The 24287-nt window shown below is 46.2% G+C and overlaps 1 protein-coding gene across 3 annotated transcripts in view; it reads left to right on the top strand.

Annotated features, from left to right (window-relative positions):
- LOC144826527 (stimulated by retinoic acid gene 6 protein-like) overlaps positions 1 to 24287 on the top strand; it is a 564429-nt gene that overhangs the window by 467342 nt on the left and 72800 nt on the right. The gene's annotated exons all lie outside the window — the stretch shown is intronic.

Genomic DNA, 24287 nt, shown 5'->3' with positions numbered 1-24287 from the left:
ATGAGTACAATTCCATTTTTGTATATAGTTATGTTTAGGACAGCTCTGCACCATGCTGAAGGTTTGCTCCTAATTTTTGTGCCGTGTGGGATGTTGGTTATATTTTCAATATTTAGTCTTTTTGTCACGACATTACGCCAGGTCGCCGTTCTTCTAGTGAAGAATATCAGGTCGTTTATGATAATGCCCCTATCTGTGTTAAACGAGGGGTCCAAGAACAGTTGTTCTGGATGTTTCTTCAGTAAATTGTGTTTGACCTTTTTTGCCGCGTTCTTAGAAATCTTGGGTGGGTATGTTATTACTTGCGCGTTCATGTCTTCACGTTCAGTGTACCTGACCAACATAATTGTTCTTTAGTTCGTGTAGATCTTTAAGTGTTTCTAGTTTCTGTTCTTCCAGGTTTCACTGAGACCACCTTATTATCTTTTTTAAATTATAGCTATGATCTCATTACTCTTTCCACTGTTTTACCTGATCTCTTTCATTTCTCTTTGTAAGCTGCTACTATCTTAGCCCTTTTTCTTTATTCCCACACTTGTCCTCTTTATCTTTCCTTGTTTGCCTGTGAATCTTGTGTGAGGATGTTTTGTTATTGATGAGGTTGCTCCCAATTCCAAGATGGCCGTTTGTTACTCTATCTGAGTGAGAGCTGAACAGTCTCTTCTCTCTTTCCCAGTGAGAGCTGAAGTCTCTTCTCTCTTTCCCTTGCTTGAAGTCCTCTCTCAATTGCCTTACTTTGTAGTTGTTGCGATAAAAGTCCCTTTTCACTTTCTCCTCTTAGTCCTCTTATGTTTTCCTTTCTGCCTGCTGTGTTTATTTTGGTGTAGTCTCTGTTTCATGCCTGACGATGTCAGAAACGGCCGCCATTTTAAGGTCAGGCAAGCCGGACCTTATTTACTCCGTTTATATGATTGGTGAGTCTTTCCAATTTATATCATCTAGTCATGCGCTGCTTGTTAGTGGTTGGTAGCATCAAGTCCTTCATTACAATTCCGAGATTGCAGTCCGTATGTATTTCATTTGTCCGTTCTCGCCGCCATTGTTAGATCAGGCGGGACGGATCAAATCGGACTATTCCTGTCTCCCGTTATATGTCCTTGGATGCTCCAAAGGAGGGGGGATACGCGGAGGGGTTAGGATGCCCCTACCTTTATTTGCGCAGGCTCGCTCTCCCTGCCTCGATCTGCTCTCCCCGTCTGCCGTGTCCAGACCATGCCCGTAATCCTCCCGAAGCTCCCGGACTGCTACTCGCTTCTCCTGTAGCGAGGCAGATCAGCGCAGCTCACTGTGCCCAGCGCTGTGTTGCTGGTGCTGCTGATGTCTCTCTCTTGTCTGTTGCTGGCTGTGGACTCTTCGTGTCCAGCTCCCGTCCGCCATATACCTCTGTCCTGCAGTCCTGCAGTCATGGAGAGCTGGTCGTCCGTAAGTCGAATCTCGTCGTTTTCTTTTCTTCTCCGCTCCGTAATGTACACGCTCTGTACACGCTCTGTTCCAGGTCGCAGATAGGGTTTTTGCAGGGATTTTTCGGGGATTAATACCAAATTTGGTGATCCCTAATCCCGGAGCTCTTCCCTAGAGCTCCTGTTCCGCGGCCATCTTGGACCTTTCCTTACAATGCCTTACAAGCCCTAGACCAAAATCATGCGTGCCTGCTGATCCTACTAGACTTGTCATCAGCATTTGACACTGTAAATCACGAATTATTGATGACCAGGCTACGTGACAGGATGGGCTTATCTGGAAATGTACTGAATTGGTTTAACTCCTTCCTACAGAACAGGACACAACTATTCTTGGTCAACCAAGTAATCTCCTCCCCGTGCCCTAACGCAATAGGGGTCCCACAAGGCTCATCGTTATCCCCAGATCTATTCAACTTGTATGTTGAACCTCTCACGGAGATTCTCCGTAAATCACAGATCTCCTATCACATGTACGCAGACGACACGCAAATATATATGAAGATCGCCTGTCGGGATGACATTGACCTAATGAATGAAACATTAAAGCGAGCGTTACAATGGCTAACAGCTAATCATCTAAAACTTAATGCCGACAAAACAGAATTCCTACTAATATCACCTGGAAGGAGTCAACCAGAGGTAAAAGATTGGACTAAATTGGTAACTGCTCTGAACTGTACTCCGACCCTAATTAACTCAGCTAAATCTCCAGGAATCACGTTAGACCAGAACCTTGACATGAAAGACCACATCAACACAATGGCCAAGAGCGCCCGTTTCCACCTGAATTATCTTAGAAAACTGAAACCCTTTATCTCAGAAGCAGATCTAAAACTGGCTATCCAATCTCTAGTGATCTCGAGAATTGAATATGGCTGCACCACGTTAGCTGGCCTACCAAAAACATCCACTGCACCACTAAAAGCCTGTCTCAACGCTGCAGCAAGACTCATCACGGGAATGAGGAAATTCGATCACATATCTCCCCACCTACAGGCTCTAAACTGGCTACCCTACGAAGCGAGAATTAAAATGAAGATGGCCTGTATTACCCACAAAGCGGTTCACTACAGCACGCCTAGATATCTAGCCAAGAAAATTAAGCTATCGGGAGGCAACAGACCAACGAGAAGCGCCAAGGAGCTGCTACTACGACCGGCCTTCTTCCGGAAGAAAAAGACCTATGACCGAGCATTCTCCGGAGCCGCCCCCAGAATCTGGAATTCACTCCCTCCTAACATCAGGGTGATTCAAAACACTGTAAAATTCAAACGGGAACTTAAGAACCACTTGATGAGTAAATACCCTACATAGAGATACATACCGACCATTAATATTAACACTCAAGACAAAGAAGATCGGACTCATCAGTAATATTCTGAAGATCAATTAGACAATGACAATGACTCGATCAAACAGCGGCTACACACCTTAAGGTCACTTCATATATATGTAAACTCTACACTATATCTCACAACCATAATGATATAATTCTCTACCCTACTTGGTTTATCTTTTTAATCCTTGCCACAAACTATACCTAGCCAACCCGTATTGCTGATTATTCATGGAACTGCACTGATAATACTATGTAACCATACCTCACCAAACCTGACGATATGACTACGACACAAGCCAAGCCTATGCCCCTCCTAAGGCTAATGTCACAGGCGTTAGGAATATATATTTATTTAATCACCCCTGATAGCATATCGCCTACTACCTCATATATGTGTGTTATCATAATTTGCTACTATAATGTCAATCTGTAATTTGTAATCTTTTTTATGTTTTTATGTTTCTATGTTTTTATGTTAAGCGCTCTGATACCTACGGGTCTTGTCCGCGCTATACAAAACTCTACAAATAAAATAAAATAAAATAAAATATATACTTTCACTCATCTCCCCATGGCACATCCTCATGACTCATCTATTATTTGCTACCATCCACAGCGGGGAGCCAAGCAACACAGACACAGGTCTTTCCCAGGACACTCTTAGACTACTCCCAAATACTACTGACAGTAGGTAGACACCATAGTGCGGAACGGGGTGTAGATAGAGTGAATGCCTGGTGACTGTTGGACAGGGAGTTTGTAGAACATATCCGTAGCTTGATTGCCGATTATTTTGAAGTCAAAGAAGTCACCATGCTGTGGGAGGCCTTTGAAACAGTCCCTAGGGGTAAAGTGTGTGCCCTTATTGGCAAATGTAACGGACACAAAGAGGCACAACTGGTCCAACTAGAAAATGACATTAGAGACCTGGACCGAAGGACCTCTGATAATTCATCGCTCAAAGTCCAAAGAGACCTGCATGACTCTCAAATAGAAATTGATGGATTCAGCAGCTCTGAGCCAGCTTCACTCCCAGGGTCGGGTACACAAATCAGGTAATAAAGCCGGCAAGTTGTTATATTGGCTAATGGCAACTTCATTGCCCTACAGCCTAATAATGAAAATGTGGTTGATGCAGGGAGACGTGTTGAAGGAGGCGGAACTCCTGGCGGGCGAGTTAGCCTGCTATTTTCAAGCCCTCAATGCCTTTCGGAGCCTCGTGCTCTGGAGCGGGCAAACCCTCTCATTCGCGATCTGCCTGTCTGCACGCTCTGCACAGGGAAGAGTGCTGACCTTGATCTGCCATTCACTGAAGAGGAGCTCCAACAGGCAATATATTGTCCATGCTAGCTGGGAAAACCCCGGGCCCCAACGGCTTCCCACTGGAGCTCTATAAAATATACTTCCCCTTGCCAATCCACCACCTCCTGTAGTTGTACGCTGACACCTATGTAAAGAGGGAGCTCCCACAGGACCTCTGAGAGGCAACTATCTTGGTAATACTGAAGCCTGGCAATCCCCTGGAGGAGTGCAGTTCCTATCAACCCATCTTTCTTATTAATTTAAAGGTGAACATTTTTGCCAAGGTTCTGGCTGTAATTCGCTCTCTTGTACACCCAGACCAAAATGGTTTTATGCCAGGGAGGAGCACAAGACATGGCCTCACATGACTTAATCTGGCGTTGTTTTTTTTACACAATAGAGAGTGAGAGAAGAGCAAGTCAGTTGCAATCTCCCGTTTATAATCTTAACACATATAAGCAACCGCAGGACCTCTGAGAGGCAACTATCTTGGTAATACTGAAGCCTGGCAATCCCCTGGAGGAGTGCAGTTCATATCAACCCATCTTTCTTATTAATTTAAAGGTGAACATTTTTGCCAAGGTTCTGGCTGTAATTCGCTCTCTTGTACACCCAGACCAAAATGGTTTTATGCCAGGGAGGAGCACAAGACATGGCCTCACATGACTTAATCTGGCGTTGTTTTTTTTACACAATAGAGAGTGAGAGAAGAGCAAGTCAGTTGCAATCTCCCGTTTATAATCTTAACACATATAAGCAAACGCTGCCTTGAGAATTCGCCTTGGGAACTTGGGGTTTTCTTCTTAAAAAGTACTCTGTCAGAATGTGATGAACTCACTCCACTTGCTTAGATAGTACAGGTATCCAAAGATATTGGAGTTGACATGTTTATCATCGGCTCCTATCAACACCTGGGTGAGATGATACAACCCAGGCAGACTCAACCATAGATGAATGGGGGTTCTTAGATAAAGCAATACTGGACATGCAGGGATCCAGATGAGTGATGTTTAGAAATACCTCCAAATATACCCAAAAACTATGTTTTATTCCGAGGATACCTGGGGTATGTATAAAAAGTAAATGTGTTGGGTTTTACTGAATATGATGGTTCAGTTGTACCCCTTTTAAAGTTCCAAAATGCTTTGGCCCTTGCTAGGAGCCCCTGTGGTCTGGGCCTTCGTCAGGGCTATTTATCTACGTTTTTTATCCCTGCTGCTCTATTATGCACGCACTCCATGCACTATTGTGAGGCCTAATGCTCTCACCTGTCTTCTTTTTTCGTCCGCAATGGATTTCCCACTGCCGTCTTTTTTCAAGGGACATGCGGAATAGTTGGTAGGTGCTGCCTTATAATTTATATGATATATATGAAAGCATTCTTTTTATGCAACATAATTGAGTAAAATCATGTTGAGGTCATTGATTGAATACATTTATGGTCTGAATCGCTTGATTTGAATTTTGAAAATCAATTGCAATGTATACAAACTGTGCTGCTACAGCAGAGAAAAAAAAGATGCCTTAAGATCAAAGAGTGATGTGAGCCCAAATAGTAGGGGATGCAGAAACGTTATGAGCTGGCCCTGTGGGAGATGGGAAGTGATATCAGATATCAACGTGGGAGCCCAGCCTCCCACCAAAACCTAAAGAAGACTCATTCCTCAATATCATCTTGTAATTAACCCGCTTCCATTTCCAAAGTATGGACTCAACAGATGTTTGCAGTTAAAAGGCTGCAGCCATTTTTGATACTTACATAATGTTGACGAATTGTGAAAGGAGGGTACCACATCAGATCAACTGATAAATGTTAATAGTGGGAGAAGAGTGGTCATCTAACAGCCATATCTGGGTCTTTAAATGCTAAGAGTGCATCAAGGTCAGTGCATCTGGCAGTAGAGTGCAACGTTAGCCTTAATTTAATGCTATTTAACTCCCCGCCCTGTGCCCTGCATAGGCTGCTGAGATGTCACAAGCAGCCACTCCGACCTGTTACTTCAGTCCTCCTCACAAGGGTAACGTTGTGAACCGCTATCCTACTCAATATTATTTAGTTACTAATGTTCTACTGAATAACATTTAGGGCCCAATGTAGGTAAATCTTTTTTACCACTTCTTAAATACCGATTCATACCGAATCGATATTTAAGAAGTGGTAAAAAAGAGGAGGGGAGATGTAGGTATTTCAGATTCGGTAAATACCGAATCGTTAAGATTCGGTATTTACCGATTCTGTAAATACCGAATCGGTAATGCCCATTGATTCCTATGGGCATTGAAGCTCATAGGAATCAATGGGCATTACCGAATCGGTATTTACAGATTCGGTAAATACCGATTTCAGCAAGGGTGCAGGGGGTGTCACTTTGACACCCTCTGGCACCCCAAAAATAGGCATGTGCGCCATGTGGCACACAGACATGCCCTAAGGGCATGTCTGTGTGTCACATGGCACAGGTGTGCATGCACACATGTGCATGCACACCTGGATTCGGTATTTTACCACCCAATTGGATTGGGTGGTAAAATACCGATTCTTAAAGCCCTGTGGCACTCTGACATGTGCCAGCTACATCTGCATTTACAGAATCGGTATTTTACAGAGTCTGTATTTGCCGATTCGGTAATTTTACCGAATCGGTAAATACAGAATCGGTAAAATACCGATTCTGTAAATGCATGCCCTACATCTGAAAACCCTAATACCGGTCGGAAACGGCCAAAATCGGCCGTTTCCGACCGGTATTAGGGCTCCTACATCTGGCCCTTAGTTACCAAGTTCAAGTACAATAACTGCTTAACACACCCGGGCCAGATTTACCAGTTTATCCCGCAGTGCAGCAGCCGCAAATGCTTCGCTGTGTGAGAAGACGAGAGCAGGAGAGTGCCATATTCACAGAAATATGGCACTCTCCTAATGCTAGCACAGAAATGTGCGGTCCTGTGCCACAGACACAACATTGCTTCATAGTGCAAGGGTGTCTCCATGAGTCTAGTATAGGTTTTGTACTGGAAGGATTACCTTCCAGTACAAAATACTATGCTTAGACTTACTGTAAACATTTTCCCACTTTGCATGTGTGTTGTAGAGTTCAGCACACATGCTAAGTCAGAAAATAAAGGAGAAAAAAACATTTTTCCTTCATAGCGCCTGTCTGAAATGGGCTCTATTTTCTGATGCTGAATGCTGTCTACTATTTTAAGTAAATACGGTCTACAGTCAGAAACCTTGGGTTGTTGCATGGGAACGTCCATGCACCACCCACGGTACGCCCCCTCAGCACTAAGTAATGCAAAGCAGAGCTATGCGCTGCTTTTCATTATTTTCAAAGTGATTTTCCAGCATAAAACAGGTTTCGTGTTGGAAAGTAAATAAGTAGCAAAAGATTTTGTGTTGTTTTGCATAAGTTTTTTGATGCAGTTACCATGTTAAATCTTAGTAAATAGGCCCCCTAGTTGTAACAGCAATGCATTACCTTCCTCTAAGCATGTGATGGTTGGTTCTGCTGTACATCCCAACTGCACTGAGAGACGGTGTGGCAGCACCTTTAACTCATGTTTATTGCACAGAGAATACTTGTTCTATCTCTGATGTACTACATGAATATCTAGGTTATAACATCTAGGATGCCAGCAGACTAGCACCTCAGTTTGCTTGCACTGCAGCTATGGGCAGCCAGGTGAAGATCGGCAGACAAGAGAGACATTTGCTGTACTTGCTCTCTAGGTATATTTAGACAGCTTCTGCTGTTTGACACACCTTATTTCATCAGTTCTACAAATAAGTAGCACGTGAATTAAATAGAGAGATTATGGGTTGTGGCTTATTCCCCTTCAGTCACTGGCTTTCATGTGCTTTCAGGACTTCTAATTGCACACGTGAGCTGCCAATCAAGGCCAGGGTGGTGACATTGTTCCATTTATGTTCCTTTTAGGTTTTGGTAATGGGGCTCAAAAAGTCCTTTTGTTAAACTGCATTTTTGTCCTTTTGTTACACATGATTAGTGGCTTTCAGAGTCAGTGTGTATTATTTGATGTATTTATTTTAATGACTCAATTACCTTTTGATTGCTGATTTATGTCTCTCTTGGTCAGGAAGTGTGAGCAGATTGTCTTAACAGGCTAAGGCATCCATATTGTTATTCGCTAATAACTATTATTTGCTCATTTATTAGATCTTGCCTAGGCAGTGCATACACTGCATGTGCTGTCTCTTCGAGACATGCTGTATCTAGGATATGGGCTTCAAACATTGGTTCCTCTTAGTGTCTTTTAGAAATGCTGGCTTTTCATTGATGAATACACTTAGTAGTCCCTCCTTTTGGAATTGTATCCTCCCAGGAGGACTGCCTCTGTTACATGTGTTCCTACTCTTCATGTTAGTAATACTTTGAGAGCACTCTTTTTATTGTTTGGGTGACCTGCCTCTGCTCGTTACGTTTTCTGTTTACTTGTTCATGAAACTTCGGTCCACTTGCCATCCCTTAATCTCTCTGTGCCTCCCGCTTGCCCCCACAACATTGCTCTCAAGCCCTTTGCCATCCTCTAATCTCCCAGTGCCTCCCACTCACCGGTCCCACAACACTGTTCCTGGCCCTCTAGACCACTGCTCGTTTTGCTTGTTTTTTCATTAGTTTAATTTACGCTTCATTTTCCCTGCGGTGTCCTCATTTAATCTCCCCTTGCCATCTACTTCCACCCCCCATGACACTGCATGCCTGCCCCCACTTTCGAGATTGCTGCATTGATTTCTTTTGTTAATTACACATGTAAACAAGCATTGAAAATGTAATAAGTCTCGCCTTTTAATAAGTTAAAGCCATTTGCTTTGATAATGGTATAGTATAGCAAAGCAAACAGCTTTCACTTAATAAAAGGCGAGACCTAATGCTTGTTTCTTCTGTCACCCTATCTTTTGTCTACCTCTCTCCATCTGCTTCCCTTCCCCTCTCCACTTTCATTCTATGCCTCTCATTCTTCTATCTCGCTCTCTGTTTCCCTCCGTCTCATTTCACACTGTCAGCCTCTTACCCTATCCCCTCACTCTTATTCCTTTCTCTGATGCCTCTTCCTCATCGCACATCTCCTCCATCTTTACCCGCCTGCCTCTCTCACTCCCACACCATGGCCTTCCTCACATGCATTTCGCCCTCACCTGCCTCCTGCTCTCCGCCCCTATCCCTTCAGCGTGTCTCTCTCGCCCTGTCTCAAACATCCCTCTTTCCTCTTATGCCTGCCATTCCTCTCCCCGCTGCATTTTTTGAAAGTTGTGACATCTTTCCAAAACAAGATCTACTGGCTTTGCCAATGAGACTGCAGTCAAGCTCAATACCAACACAATCAAAATCCCAATTGTCATTTGGTGATTGCATATGGTATGGTATGCATGACTATCAAAAAGCCATTAGCTTGATTACGGAGTTTAAAGTCTGGTTAAGTATTATGATGAAACAACACTGGAAAAAAAGTTGTTTTGCACTGTTATGTCACCAGGGAAATGTTCACCTGAGTCTCCAAAGATGTGACCAACTGATAAAATCACAACAAATGGTCTACTCTGCCTTTTCCTTCCCCTGGACCTGCATTGCCTGCAGCCTTGCACTCACTGAGAAAACAAGGCAGCACTAACTTGATTCTCAGAACGACTATGTGAATGGTATTGGCTCTCTTCTCAATGGAGAGCAGAAAGCATAGCTTCGAGTAGTGAGGGAACCTGCAAAGGGAGGTGTGGGAGGCTGGCCGGAAGCCGTACAACTTAAAAATTTGGGCAAATAAGGGTAGGGCTGTTATTGTGGTATCACTGGGTTGCAGGACACTAGGCATTATTACTATTTGGGCATGAAGAGGACAAGCTCTTGGGTACAGGTTGGCGAACCACTTATGGATCGAACCAGAGACAAGCTGTGATATGGTTTTTCTCTGCCACCCATGCACCAAGAATTGTATGTTAAGTCTGAAAACTTGAGCTTGCTCCTGGTTTTCCTATTTGATTAAAGTGTGAGATCCTGGACAAACATTTTATTTTACAAAGCCTCCTTTTTCTTCTTTGAAAAATTAAAGTACTCGATGGGCTCGGCTCTGAACTCTGTGGTGACGCTCTAGTTGTTGTTGGCGTGCGCCGGATCCGGAAGTCCCCGACCGGAACCGGAAGGTGGCCATCTTGTGTGGCGCTCGCAGCCCTCGTGAGTGCACGCAAGCCCCGGCGCTCCGGGAATAAATACTTAAACGGGACCTGGCTCCGAGCATTATTGGGGGGTTAAGGATAGTTTTACAATGGCGACAAGGCGGGACCAGAGCCTGCATTACCAACAGTGGCACGAAGAAAAAAAAATACTTCAAAAGAAAAAAAAAAAAAAACGAACCCACCGGACCACCCCAGCACGGAGCATCAGGCGCCATTCTCGGAGCGCGGCAGAGGGCGAGTGCCGGCAAATTGGCCCAACGCAAGCTCAGTACCTGCGACACCGCGCTAATTACGAGACGCACAACCAAATCCTCAAGGCGTCGGCGAGAGCGAGAACACTGCTCACCCAGGTGCAGACAATCACCTGACGCGACCAATGGAAGATGCACAACCCAGGCATACCTACCCCACAGCCACGGCAAGCTGGCGGATCAGAGGGGGCAAGTTGCGGGGCCCAGCATAGCAGCCTGAGGTAGGTCACAAGAGAATTCAGCGTCGGAGGGAACTGCAGAGGGCGCAGGCAGTAGAGAGCACGACGAAGAGAACGGAGACACAAGACAAGCGCCAGGCAGCCCGCCCAACCACGCAATTCCCCCCCCAGGCGGTCCCGAGGGGCAACAGCAGGATGGCGACTCCATCCACTGTCCTAACCCACATGGTGCCCTTCCTTCCAAAGAGAGGAGAACCCACGATGCCCTGGGAGGATTGGAAGCAATACTTCCTGAATTATTTGGAGGCCTTAGAAGATGAAAGTGAGGCTGCGTATATGAGCCCGAGAAGAAGAAAGATACTATTACACAATCTGGGCCCGGAGGGACTGAGAGTGTTTGACACCATAGTCAAAAGCCCAAGGGACGCAACTGATACGGATGTGTTCAGACATGCCATAGAGGACCTGGACGCACACTACAGGCCTGTGGTTTGCGTGGCTATTGACAGACACAACTTCTTCCAGAGAAAACAAGGAAATGGAGAGACAGTGGATGAATACGTAGCGGCGCTGCAGAAATTAGCACTCACTTGTAAATTCGGGACCCTCCACGACGAGTTGGTAAGGGATCAAATCATAATGCACACGACGAGCACACATGTTCAAGAAAAACTGTGGGTAAACGGGGACGCTCCCCTAAAGGAGGTATGGGCCTTGGTGAAGAAGGCGGAGATGTCAAAACGATGTGCACAGGCAGCCAGAAAAGACAGCGGAAGCACGCAAACAGTCTGCAAGGTCATGATAGACAACAAAGGGGATAAAGCGCGGCAACGAGAACCAACAAAGGGTTCAGACTCCAGGAGAAGCCAACAAACTGGGGGAGTAAACCCGAAGACGGGTAGAGGAGGAAGACCAAGCTGCTACAGATGTGGAAGCGGATTGCACTTGGACAACGACAAAATATGCCCAGCGTTCAGGGCGAAGTGCGCGTTCTGCGTTGTATTCGGACATTACGAGAAAGTGTGTCGTAGGAAATCCAAGGGAGCCACAGTCAAATACATAGACCAAGGAGACCAGGAAGAAGAAGAAACGCAAGAGGAGGAAGGTGACCTGGAGGAACTCCTCTACATCGATGTCCAAGTCCTGCACGTGGGATGCAAAAAAACTGACAAGCCGAGACTCAACATGCACATGGGAGGAGTACCGATTGAAATCGGTAGCAGACTCAGGAGCCCCCATCACGATTGTTCAAAGACAGGTGTGGGAAGAGAAGTTCATGTCTAAAATCAAGGAGGAACTACGTCCTATGGACGTGAGACCAGTCACCTACACGGGACAGAGAATACCCATGCTGGGCTATTGCCCTTTGCTGTTCGAATTCAAGGGAAGACAAGCCAACTGCAAACTATACGTAGCGGAAAAAGGACCTTCGGTGCTCAGCTGGAAGGATCAAGGCGCCCTGGGGATCCAGTTGAATCCAGGAGGCATCGAAAAAGTGCTGCTGATGAACATGGAAAGAGGACGGGAAGGTGGGGCGTGGCACCGAGAATATCCAAAGATCTTCAGTGGACAGATAGGAGAACTCGCCAAGTTTAAGCACGTAATACGATTGAAGGAAGGAGCGAAGCCTGTCATCCACAAAGTCCGAGACATACCCTTCCACTGCAGAGAGGCAGTGCAAGAGGAACTTGACAGATTGGAGAAAAGTGGGGTGATACAAGCCATAGACAGTGCGGAATGGCTATCGCCTTTAGTGGTAGCCCAGAAGCCAAATGAGAAAGTGAGGTTATGTGTAGACCTCAGGGAGCTTAACAAAAACATTTTAGTAGACAAATTCCCACTCGTATCAATGAGATGCTGGCCATGACAAAAGGAATCAAGTGGTTCTCGACAATAGACCTATCATCGGCCTACCACCAGGTAAAACTTTGTCCGTCCAGCGACCATCTAAAATCCTTCATAACGCCATTTGGGTGTTACAAGTTCGTGAGAATGCCGTTTGGACTGGCATCTGCGGCCACGGTGTTTCAGAAACTGATGCACAGACTCTTTCAAAGGGTGGATGGAGTTCAATTTTTCCAAGATGATATCCTCGTAATGGGGAAATCCAAACAAGAGCATAACAATAAACTACACACTGTGCTATGCACGTTACAAGAAAACTGACTCACTGCGGAATGGACAAAGTGTAAATTTGGGGTCCCCTCAGTCACCTACCTAGGTCATAAAGTCAGCGAGAAGGGGATCAAGCCGAAGAGAGCCAACATGGAGGCGATCCAGAATGCACCTGCCCCAGAAAAAAAGGAGGATGTCCGATCATTCCTGGGCATGGCCGAATTCTATAGTAAATTCATCCCCAACTTTGCCACCAAGACGCACTGCCTACGCCAGTTGCTGAAGGAGAGAAACGGGTTCAAATGGACCAAACAGGAGCAGGAGGAATTTGAAACCTTAAAGCGGGAAATGGGCAAAGCCATTCCACTTGAAGGATTTGACCCGGCTGCAGATTCCTTACTTACCACCGATGCCAGTGATAGGGGCCTAGGGGCAGTGTTAATGCAAAGAACTGACAAGGGAGAGCTAACTACAGTCAGCTTCGCATCCAGATCCCTGGCTCCAAACGAAGAGAAGTTTAGTGTCATCGAAAAAGAGATGCTAGCCGCGGTGTGGGCGATGGAACGTTTCCGCCAATACCTGTGGGGAGCCAAGTTCTTGGTCCGCACAGACCATAAACCTCTGGTTAAGGTCCTGACGTCCAGTGGACATGCGCATGCCACACCGAGAATAGCAAAGATGACACTGAGGCTGTTAGACTTCGTGTACGAGGTGGAGTACTTACCGGGGCCCCAGAACAAAGTAGCAGAATTCCTGAGTCGGGCGGCAGCCAAGGAAAGAGGGGAGGAATAGGAAAAGCCGGGATGGGAAGGCTACATGGTAGCGACCGTACAGGACATGGAGCAAGTGATCAGTGCACAGGAATGGGCAGAGGCCTACAGGCAAGATGAGGATTTAGAGGCGGTCAAAGGATATGTCATCCACGGGTGGCCAGAGAAGAGGCACCTAAAAGAGGACTTGAGGAGGTACTGGGAGGTGAGAGAGGAGCTGTCACTTGGGGAGGACCCCCGGTTCCTGCTCAGGGGAGACAAAGTCATCCCCCCCGGGGTCTCATTGACCACTTGATGGCGTTGTTGCATGAAGGAGACCAAGGGATCACGAAGACTAAAGCCCTAGCTAGACAGGCGTACTGGTGTCCAGCAATTGACGCTCAGGTGGAAAGATATGTTAGACAATGTGACTCATGCTCCAAGGCGGACAAGTCCCAGGTCATGCTGAGGCCACAGTTAGGGAAGTTCCCCATGCCTGGAGGACCATGGGAAATCGTATCCATCGACATCATTGGACCGATCCTGAACGTGGAAGGAGTACAGAAGTATGCTATAGTATTGATGGACAGGTACTCCAAGTGGCCGGAGGTAGAAGTGAAGGACACAGTGGACTCCGAGGCGGTGATAACGTTCTTGAACACCGTATTCACAAAGGAAGACATCCCCAAGGTGATAACGTGCGACAATAGGCCACAGTTCGTCTCAGCCAAATGGGAGGCCTTCATGGCAAGGAATGGAATAGAGGTCAAGCACACTCCCATATACCATCCAGCTGGAAACGGGCTTGTGGAACGTTTCAATCGAGTAATAATGAGAACAATTCAAGCAGCCATATACGATGGACTTGATTGGGAGAAAGAATTACCAAAGATGCTATGGGCCTACCGCATTACTCCAGGCAGCAAAGGGTACAGCCCCTTCAAAGTGTTGAGGGGTAGGGAGCCGTTTACCAAAGATAACATTGCTTGGAGGCAGATGGTGGTGCAGAGCAAATGGTCACCGGCAATAGTAAGGAGGAATCTAGAGAAAGCCCAAGAGACCTACACAGAACAATTCAACAAGAGACGAAATGTGCAAGGAGTATCACTAGAGAAAGGCGACTGGGTGAGAGTGAAGGTGGCGACCATGAGGAGGAGAGGAGAGAGCAAGTTCACACCACCCCTGCAGGTAGTGGAACCATACGCCCGGTCAGCAGTGCTCTGTGACGGCAAGGTATGGTCGCAGGATAGGATGGCCAGATGCAGCAAAATACTGAAATGGACCACAGGAGCAGAAGAAGAGGTGGAAGGACATACGGAGATGGAGAACGAGGAATGTAGAGGAAGGAGACAAGAGCAAGTAGAAGGAGGGACACAGCAAGTGGAGGAGGAAGAGAACACGTACGGCGGGAGCAACAGAGAGAGAGAGAGAAGGGGAAATACGAACTGGAAAGGAAACGATGAAGAGAGGGACGATGGAAAAGGTGAAGGAACGGAAGCGCGAGGAATGACCGCCATGCCAGACTCGCAAGGAGGCGAGAAGGTAGAGGGAGTGGTGAGAACGAGAGCAGGAAGAATCGTGAGAACTCCCAAGAGGTTCGAGGACTTTGATATGGACATTAAGTAAGACTGTTTATTTCAATTCATTTGTCGATTGCATAAAGGGGGGAGATATGTGGCGACGCTCTAGTTGTTGTTGGTGTGCGCCGGATCCGGAAGTCCCCGACCGGAACCGGAAGGCGGCCATCTTGTGTGGCGCTCGCAGCCCTCGTGAGTGCACGCATGCCCCGGCGCTCCGGGAATAAATACTTAAACGTGACCTGGCTCCGAGCATTATTGGGGGATTAAGGATAGTTTTACAAACTCGGAGCTGAAGACCTGCAGCAGGGCCTTGCCCACCCATCTGCCCATGCAGTAGGTCTCGAAGTAGTAGGGCCGCACCTTGCGCAGGCCGCCCTCCAGGTAGCACTGCGTCTCTTGGAAGTGTTGCTCACTGAAGCCCACCCCTGTGTGCTGCTTCTTCGGGGGCCGCACATAACGCTCCCGGGGGACCGAGCTCGGCTGGCCGCGCAGCCGCTTAGAGGGACAGGGCTCGGGCATCTCGCTCTTCCTCTTCCTGGCTCCTACCTCATCCATCAAACCACGGAGGGCTCTCCAAGCACCGCTGAAGTTCAACACAGATCTACGGTTCGAGCCTGGGGACAGTGTGAACCAGATACAGCGCATCGGCCCTCGGAGCATGTGCCTGACGGCGCCGTCACCTGCTAACGAAGTAGACAATAACTTACAACAGGAAGGAAAGAGGTAATCATGTTGAGCAGAGAAAAAGGAGCGGAAGATATGTTGATTGTAGCTCCACTACCTTCAAAGCATTCTTTGCCTAAGAGAACGCCCAGCTCCCCAACTCAAGGTGGTCACGTACCATGGGGGAGAACCGCACCAAAATGAAACCACTGCAATATATTAAATAACAACCACGCATTTTATGAGCAAAATCTACCATGATCAGCAAAGAGATCTAATACTCTCTGGGCAGAACGTGTTGCATGAAATCCTGGAAATCTTTCGGTGGAGTCTGCCTGCATTTATCTGACAATCCAGCAGAGCCCCTTGTTAATCCCATGCGTAAACCACACTTGCTGTCTTGGGTGGAATGTTAACAGAGGATTGGCAGCGCCACTGCGAGCTCGGATAAACAGGCCTGTGCCGATATTCCGGATTTTAAAGCATACACACTACGCACCCTAGCATCCCCTTTACACTGGGGACAAAAGAGCACCCTTTTAAAAAAATGGGTAGATTTTAATAACACCTCTCAACCACATTTGCAGATTGTTCCTTCAGTAATGACTTTTGGACAAGATAAACACCAGAGACAAGTCACAGAGAGAAAAGAAGCCCCTGGAATTAAAAGGCTTGTCTCTGTGTACTGTTTAAACACAAGTTGCCTAAAATACCCAAAGGCCTGCTTTTCTCAAAGGTTTACCAGAACTGCTTGCAGCGGCTCCAAAAATAGTTGAAACTTGAAAGGATTGTGGGAAGGGGCGGAGTGGCGGACCTCTGAGAGCTCTCTTCTGTGAGACGTGCAGCTATGCGCAGCTATGCCCTAGGCTCGGTGCATCACACTGCATTTACCACTCTTTGGTAATGCTCGCACTACACACGGCTGCGCGTGCCACTGCCCCATGGTGCCAGGGTCAAAGGAGCGACTGTACGGAATGGCCTGCCGCACCATGTGTTTCCAACCTCTGGAACACGAGTCTCCTTTGTGGCTCAACAGAAACAATCCAGCACCAACAGCCTCAAATGCGCTGCGCTTGCCCACCAATAGAAACTGGAGCGAGGAGGTAGGGGAGACAAAGCCAACATGACCCTTGGCTCCGCTCTCCCTGTTAATTTATTGGCTCGTCCGCCTCTACCACTCACCTCGCTCGCTTGGGTAATATGTTAACTCGCCTACTTCTACCACAGGACGCCGCTAGCAGCCTCACCCGGAACTATCCCCACTATAGTGACCTAAGTGCCCCTGCCCCCTCAACACAGCCAGCACCTACGAGCCGTCCCCAATCAACACCTGATGATCTCAGGTGAGTAAACTCTGTCCTCGTGACTCATGTGACTTCACTACCGCGATCCCTCCTCAGGTTTAATAAATGGAGATCTTACTTCCATGCCCGCTGGCTCCTCGCCTCAAGCGTCTTCACCCCCCAGTGTTCTAGCCCCCACTTCCCCGATCGCTTATCTCGCTTTTCAGGTGCCCTGTACCCCAGGTGCCCCTCACCTCGTTCGGTGACCTCAATCGTCATCCCCGGATTCCCCCACCCACCTCCTCTCTCATACATTCTTTGTGACCCAGGCGGCAGTGGGGGTGTGGGGAGCATGGCACAGACCTCAATTTTAAAGGTCCGCGCTGCCGATCGATTTCTCGCAGATACTGGGTTATTTTTTTTTTCTGAGTGCAGAACAACCAGCGGGGGTGTGACCCAGATGGCAGTGGGGGCGGGAGGAGCATGGCACCAACCTCAGTTTAAAGGGACCGTGCTGCCGATCGAAGTGGCCAGGTAGGAGGCGCGTGTTATCTGAGTGCGGACATCGAAGAGAGAAGTGATTTACTACCCATCCTCAGAAACCAGAAACAATCGCTCTCGAGACTTTTCTGTCTCTGCCATCCCACTTGGATGGGCTCGGCCGGACTCCTGCTGGCGTAAAAGGTTTATTATCTTCTTTATGGGGCCATCTGTTTGGACCCATAAAGAAGATAAGAAACCTTTTACGCCAGCAGAAAGTCGGTGCAGCCAGTCCAAGTGGGGCGGCTCTAAAAGAGAAAACAGTACATCACTGTAAGCTCTTTTCCCATGGCTGACCACAGTTTAGCATGAATGGTGAAGCCAGCCAATGGAAAAGAGGGGCGGGGCTTAAATCCCGCTAGTGAAAGTACTCAAAAACATAAAATCTCGCCAGCGATACTGCGAATGTGCGCAGCCTACGTTAGCCGAGACCTAACCAGCGAGACTGCGCATGTGCGCAGCCTAAGCTAGCGGAGACCTAAAAAGTATCTTTTGTGGCCAAAAGAGGCCCAAGCGAGCACATACAGACAGCCTATTGTACTGGACACTTTCCCTCATTCATGCACATTAGAACAGTAAACATTGCTGCACCCACAATAATGTGCTGCATAGATAAATACAAATAAGGTCCCAAAGGCAAGACCAACTGCATTGCAAATGCTTGCTTTTAACTTTGCTGCCACAATAACACTTTGGATTTACAACTTATTTTATTCACAGTGCAAACACATATGTAATGAAAATACTGGCCCATCATCAAAAGTATCTACTATGCAATATTTCGCTTTTAAGTTCACCACTTACTATGCAAACCTCATCTTTTGACTCCTTTTCATAACACTCTTGCTTGAGGGCGCAGATCAACTCAGCTAATGCAGCCTGCTCAGCAAAAGGGTCCTACTCCCTTCTGCTGTATTGTTGTAACCCAGGATGTCGCTTCATTATGGGTTTTTCATTTTAGGATAGCGTGAGCAATACAAACAGACCGCCAACTATAACTAAACACTGGCCTTAATATAAACCCAGACCTATTAGATTTGCCAAGTGTGTTTTAGTTTTACTTTGTCAACGACATCAAAATGAGCGGCATTCTAACTAACCATAGAGTGCATATTTTTTATTTTGTTCGTCAGCACCATTTTCATGATTTAAAAAAAAAAAAAAAATAAGAATTTATGAGAAAATAATTCAATTAAAGATTGACAATGCAAGATTAAACTGCTGAAATAAAAATGAAAACTATACTGTTAGCTCACAGTATAGTATATATAGCAGGAGATAAATCATAGCCATATCGTATAATATCACTAATTAAAAGTGTCTGTTTTTGTCCTAGAAGTTTAATGTTGGTACTGTGGCGGGAATGGATGAGCATGATTCAATCCTCTTAATGCTCCAAAAATATAAACTTAATCTAGGCATCAGGGTTCTAGAGCTTGCACTGATGTTTTTAGTTCGTCAGTGACAAGGAAGGATTGAAGTTTCAAAGTAGTTTCAGTAGGTAGATGGCTCCTTTTGCCAAATTGTTTATAATGTGTGCGTCTGTTAGTATGACATTTGCATTGAGTGTAATGCCCAAAATAGGCAGTAGCTGAAATCCTTTCCTAAGATCTAGCTACTTGTGTAGAGTTTATCAATTAGTCATTTAGGAGGTAATTAGGATTTCACACACCTGAAATGTATATGCTAAGAGCAGCATAGCCCCTTCAAGAACTTGCTGCGCCCCAGGCCATCTGCACTATGCCCTTTAAATGACCTGTATAACCTTTTAGATGCCCATACTGTGACGGGCAATCCCGGAGTGAGTGTCACATGTGTGCCACTTTACTTGATGCTAGGCTGACCATGCTCACAGGCAGCTTTGCCGGGAATCTCTCTTGGCATGCAGATCCATCCAATAGCATGGAGCAAAAGGAGAGGGTGGATATACCTTATGTAAAATTATGGATGGGTAACTGTTAAGAAGGATGTTTTTCATAAACGAGTACTAAGTAACATTAAGGAGAGAAGGAGTAGCGACAAGTATGGCCTCCTGCATTTCATCTTCTACAGCTGACATTAGCTGAGTAGGAGTAGAGAAGTCATAATGTGTTCCCCCACTGTGTTCATTAAACCTGATGTTCTGTCAGCTGCCCCATTCTTCATCTTTCCATTCCTCCTCTCCAGCACTTAGAGTTTAAAAATGGTGTATGGCATCCTACGATCCCTCCCTCCTCCCAGAGACACCTTCAGCAGTATCCTCTCTAGTGCCGCTGGTATGCAGCCACACAACCAAACACCCATTGCCCAAATATAATGATCTCCCTTTTCCTACTTGTTATACTTCGCTTTTTTTCGATTGCCCTTTCCCACAAATTTACTTTGTCTCGCACTCTGATTTACCGACCTCCAAACTATGCTGGAAACTGGTGTGCCACCATTCCAGACCTACTGGCCCCTCACATTTTGAAATCTGCTAATTTCACACTGCTCAGGGATTTGAACATCCATTTGGAAGACCAAAGTGTAGCTAGGATACTATTTTTATTGAGGACTTAGGAGTGTTGAACCTGGCACTGTGTAACTCTGGTCCTACCCAAGAATCTGACCACCTTCTAAATCCACACATCCCAAATATGAGTCCCCTATACCTTTGATCTATTCAGATCACTTAGCTGTTCCTTTTGCTATTCAGATCTCGACTAACCGTTTCTACAAAGCTCAACAAAACAGTCACTAAGTCCATGATCTGGTCTAAATTGGATGTCCTGTCCTTAAATGTGCAGCTCCTGCATTCCAAACCTGCTCGAACAGAGAAAGCTGATTATGATCAGGTCATTGTTGATAGATGGTTTGCTAAATCATTCTGCCACCTTCCTCAGTTCATTCAGCTAGATTTCTCCTGCCGGTCCCCTATGTTCAATGAATCCATCCGACTAGAAAGAAAGTGTTGTCAAACGCTAGAAATACTCTGGAGAAAATCCTATACTGAAGATGCCAAATTGAATGATAAATTAGCTATTAAAAACAGCCAAACTATGGAAATTCTTGGTAGAAACCCTACTCCTAAAATTGGGGAAAGATATCAGGAATTGAATACAATATTCTCAGATGATATGGATAACAATCAGTAATGTGGCAGGGTAATCTCGGGGTACAGCCATCAATCCCCCCATATGCGTATGAACTATCTCAGATATGTTTCATGTCTATTAAATTACATGCCCAGTTTTACAAAACATTCTGTTCCCTGTAATATACCCCCTATAAAATAGCTAAATGGGGAACCGGGAAGGGGACCACCTGCCCACGCTGCACACTGTTCGAGGCAGATATTGTCCATATGTTCGCTTCCTGCACCACACTCTCTAATATAAGAACAGAAATCTCTGATTTTTTATCAGAAGTACTCCAAGTTAGAATCAATATCTCAATTGAAGAGATCATATTCAGGGTATCAAACCATAACCGACCCAAATATATGCAGGGATTGATTTTTATAGCTATGGCTGTATTCCGACTTTGTGTGGCTTCCTCATGGCTAGATCAGAACCCTCCTGCATTCGTGCAGTGGAGGGCTAGGCTACTCGCGACCTGCAGTCTGGAGGTAGCCATTTATAAAAATAAAGGGCGGAGTAAAAAGATAAGGGGGATGGCGATATGGGAACCTCTGCTCCGGTGTATTCAAAGTCATTCATAGGGATAGCTCATGTAAATATGTGTATATATCATAAAGAACGGCAGTTTACCTGTATTGAATTGTCATCCTGCAATGAATTATATTATTACCAAGCTTTATTTGATTAGCTATATTTCATGTGTATAAGGATTTCCGTTGTTTTTTTTTACGCCTACGATTTGTATGTAATAATCTATCATTGGTATTTTCTTTTCTTCTGTATTACGCTTGAGATCTTGGTCTTCTGGAGGGTGGGGGGGGGTGTAAGATGGAGAAAACTGTGAATAAAGACTTAAAAAAAAGGGGAAAAAATAAAAACAACCATGCACTGTGTTTTCTGATAAAATCATGAATGCTCACAACTGTCCCAAATTACTCTTTAAGGTGGTCAGATAACTTTCTGGCCTCTACAATGTGTCTGCAGCTCTCCCACTCTCTCAGATTTAGTGCAAGGAGCTTGCCCAGTTCTTCATCAAAATGGTGGCAGACATCCATCTTCATCTGTCCAAAAGTGTTAAGGGTAATCCGTTATTTAGGGACACAATCTGTGCTTACCACGCAAATCACTCACAACAAAAGATTAATGACAGTGTGAGGTGGTCTGATGTTATTCCTTTTATGTCATCCTGGCTTAACTTTCCCACCTTCTCCACTATCCTACAACCCATCAAGTGAGGTTCCCCATTAGACCCTTTACCACCCTCCAAGCTTGGCTTGTTAGATCCGATGCAACTACAGGTGGTGTTAAATCTTTTGAACACCTCTCTACATGATTGCCTTACTCCACAGAGCTGGAAGCACACTATTGGTCTTCCGCTCTTAAAAAAAACCTAACCGTGACTTGTCGATTTGGTCTTCCTTTCAACCAATATCTCTGTTACCCGGACTCTCCAAAATTTTGGAGAAGCCTGTAAATGCACTTCTTACATCTTCTGTAGAAGCCCAAGAGTTTTTTTCATCCTTCACTGTCAGGTTTTAGTGGCAGAAATAGCACTAAGTATGCCCCCTTAAAGTCACCGAACATCTCAGACGACTACTGGATGATGGTAGTATGGCTGCGCGTATTCTGTTACACCATAGTACAGCTTTAATACTGTGTCTCACTCCATCTTGCTCGAACTTCTGACATATCTGGGTCTTGAAGGAAAAGCCTTAATTTGGCTACCATCTTTTCTTAAGGACCGCATGTTTAAAGTCTTTTCAGCCAACGCTAGATCCGAAACACTGGCCTTAACATCAGGTATCTCCCAGGGTTCTGTGCTTAGCGAATATGTGACGTTACAACGCGGTTTTTACACTGCAGTACGTTACATCACAGTTATTACAACGCAAGTCGATACGACAACTTGCGCTGGAGGGCGCTGGACTTAGGAATAGTATGATCTACTATTAAAATTTCAGCCTACGTAACAGTGGGGAAGGTGTTGGAATAGTAAATCATACTATTCCTTAATGTATAGCGCCATTCAGCGCAAGTCGTTGTAACTATATCGATTTGTAACATCTGTGATGTAAATGTACCGCGGTGTAACAACCACGTTGTAAAGGTTCTTGGCCGTGCTATGCCCTCTGCTATTAAACATCTACATCCACCCTTTGGCAAATGTAGTGGAGAGCTGCTGTTTGACCGTTTTTTTTTCGCAGATGACACCCACATTTTTTTTCCTTGTCAAGTGCATAGGATCATGGAATTTCTGATCTTAACCTCGGCTTGAGTCAAGTGCTAACTCTCTTGAGCTTAGCGGCGATAAGACGGAGGTCATGGTCCTGTATAAGCACACTCAACTCTGGGGCCCCCAACACTGGCCAGACTCTTTAGGACTTCTCCCCATTCTGTCATCCCAAGGTTAAGAACCTAGGTTTTGTTCTTGATGAAAAACTATCGATGAAACCTAAGGTGTCTACGGTCACCTCCACTTGCGGACACTGAAATGGGTGCGGAAGGTCATTTGAATGAATCCAAATTTGTCCAGAGGTCTGTGATTCAGGACCTGATTAAATCTAGATTGGATTATGGCAACATTCTATGGGCCCTATTATGATGGCGGACGGACTTGCGTCCGTCCCCCACCCCCGAGGAAGAGGGACCGTCCGCATGGGCAGCGGTGGTCCCTCCATGGCAATTAGGATGTGACCGCCACCCTGGCGGTCACAGCCCCTATCTTTAACCTTGCGGCGGGTGCTGCTTCAAGCAGCACCCGCCGCAATGTTAAAAAATGCATGCTTACCTTTGCATGCACGAAGCTGCAGGCACCGCGTGGTGCCTGTCGCTTCGTGCACGCAAAGGCAGGGGGCTACCATAGGTACCCCCCATGTGCAACCCCCACACCCCCTTCATCCCTGGGGGTCCGCAACGGGCCCCCAAACAAAAGACCGTATGCCTTTCCACGGCGGAAATGCTGCCATGGAAAGGCATAGAAACGCAGACATCCTAATATGCCTGGCGGTGTCTGATAGACACCGCCAGCCATGTTAGAGCTTATCCGCCGCGGTCGGAACGCGACCGCGGCGGAAACGATGCGGACTGAAAAAATATCCCCCCCATCCTAATCTGACGGGGGGTGTTTCTTCAGTCCGCAGCGGATAATCCGCATCCTCCGGGCCGGCGGAGGATGCGGATTATCCACAATCATAATGGGCCCCTATATTTGGGAATGGACCAGGGATCTGTAAGGCTTCTGCAGATGGTCCAGAACTCGGCACCCAGATTGCTGTTTCAACTTCCTAAGCACACTTCAGTCTCTTCCTTGAGCTGCAGTGACTCACAGTCTCTAAACAGGTTCAATTTAAGGCTCTGTGCTACATGTTTAAGGCCAAAGATAGATTAGGTCCATGTTACAATCAGGACCTATTGATACCTTACATACTTTATCGCTACTTGAGATCTTCCAATATAGCCTTTTGCATTGTACCTAGGTTCCATCTGGCCCGGAAGGCATGGCGTTCTTTCGCAGCGTTGGGTCCTAGACTGAGGAACT

The sequence above is a fragment of the Lissotriton helveticus genome, chromosome 3_2 (assembly GCF_964261635.1).
Source record: "Lissotriton helveticus chromosome 3_2, aLisHel1.1, whole genome shotgun sequence".
Lineage (NCBI taxonomy): Eukaryota > Metazoa > Chordata > Amphibia > Caudata > Salamandridae > Lissotriton > Lissotriton helveticus.
The sequence above is the reverse complement of the archived record's forward strand: the minus strand, read 5'-3'. Positions and strand labels throughout refer to the sequence as shown.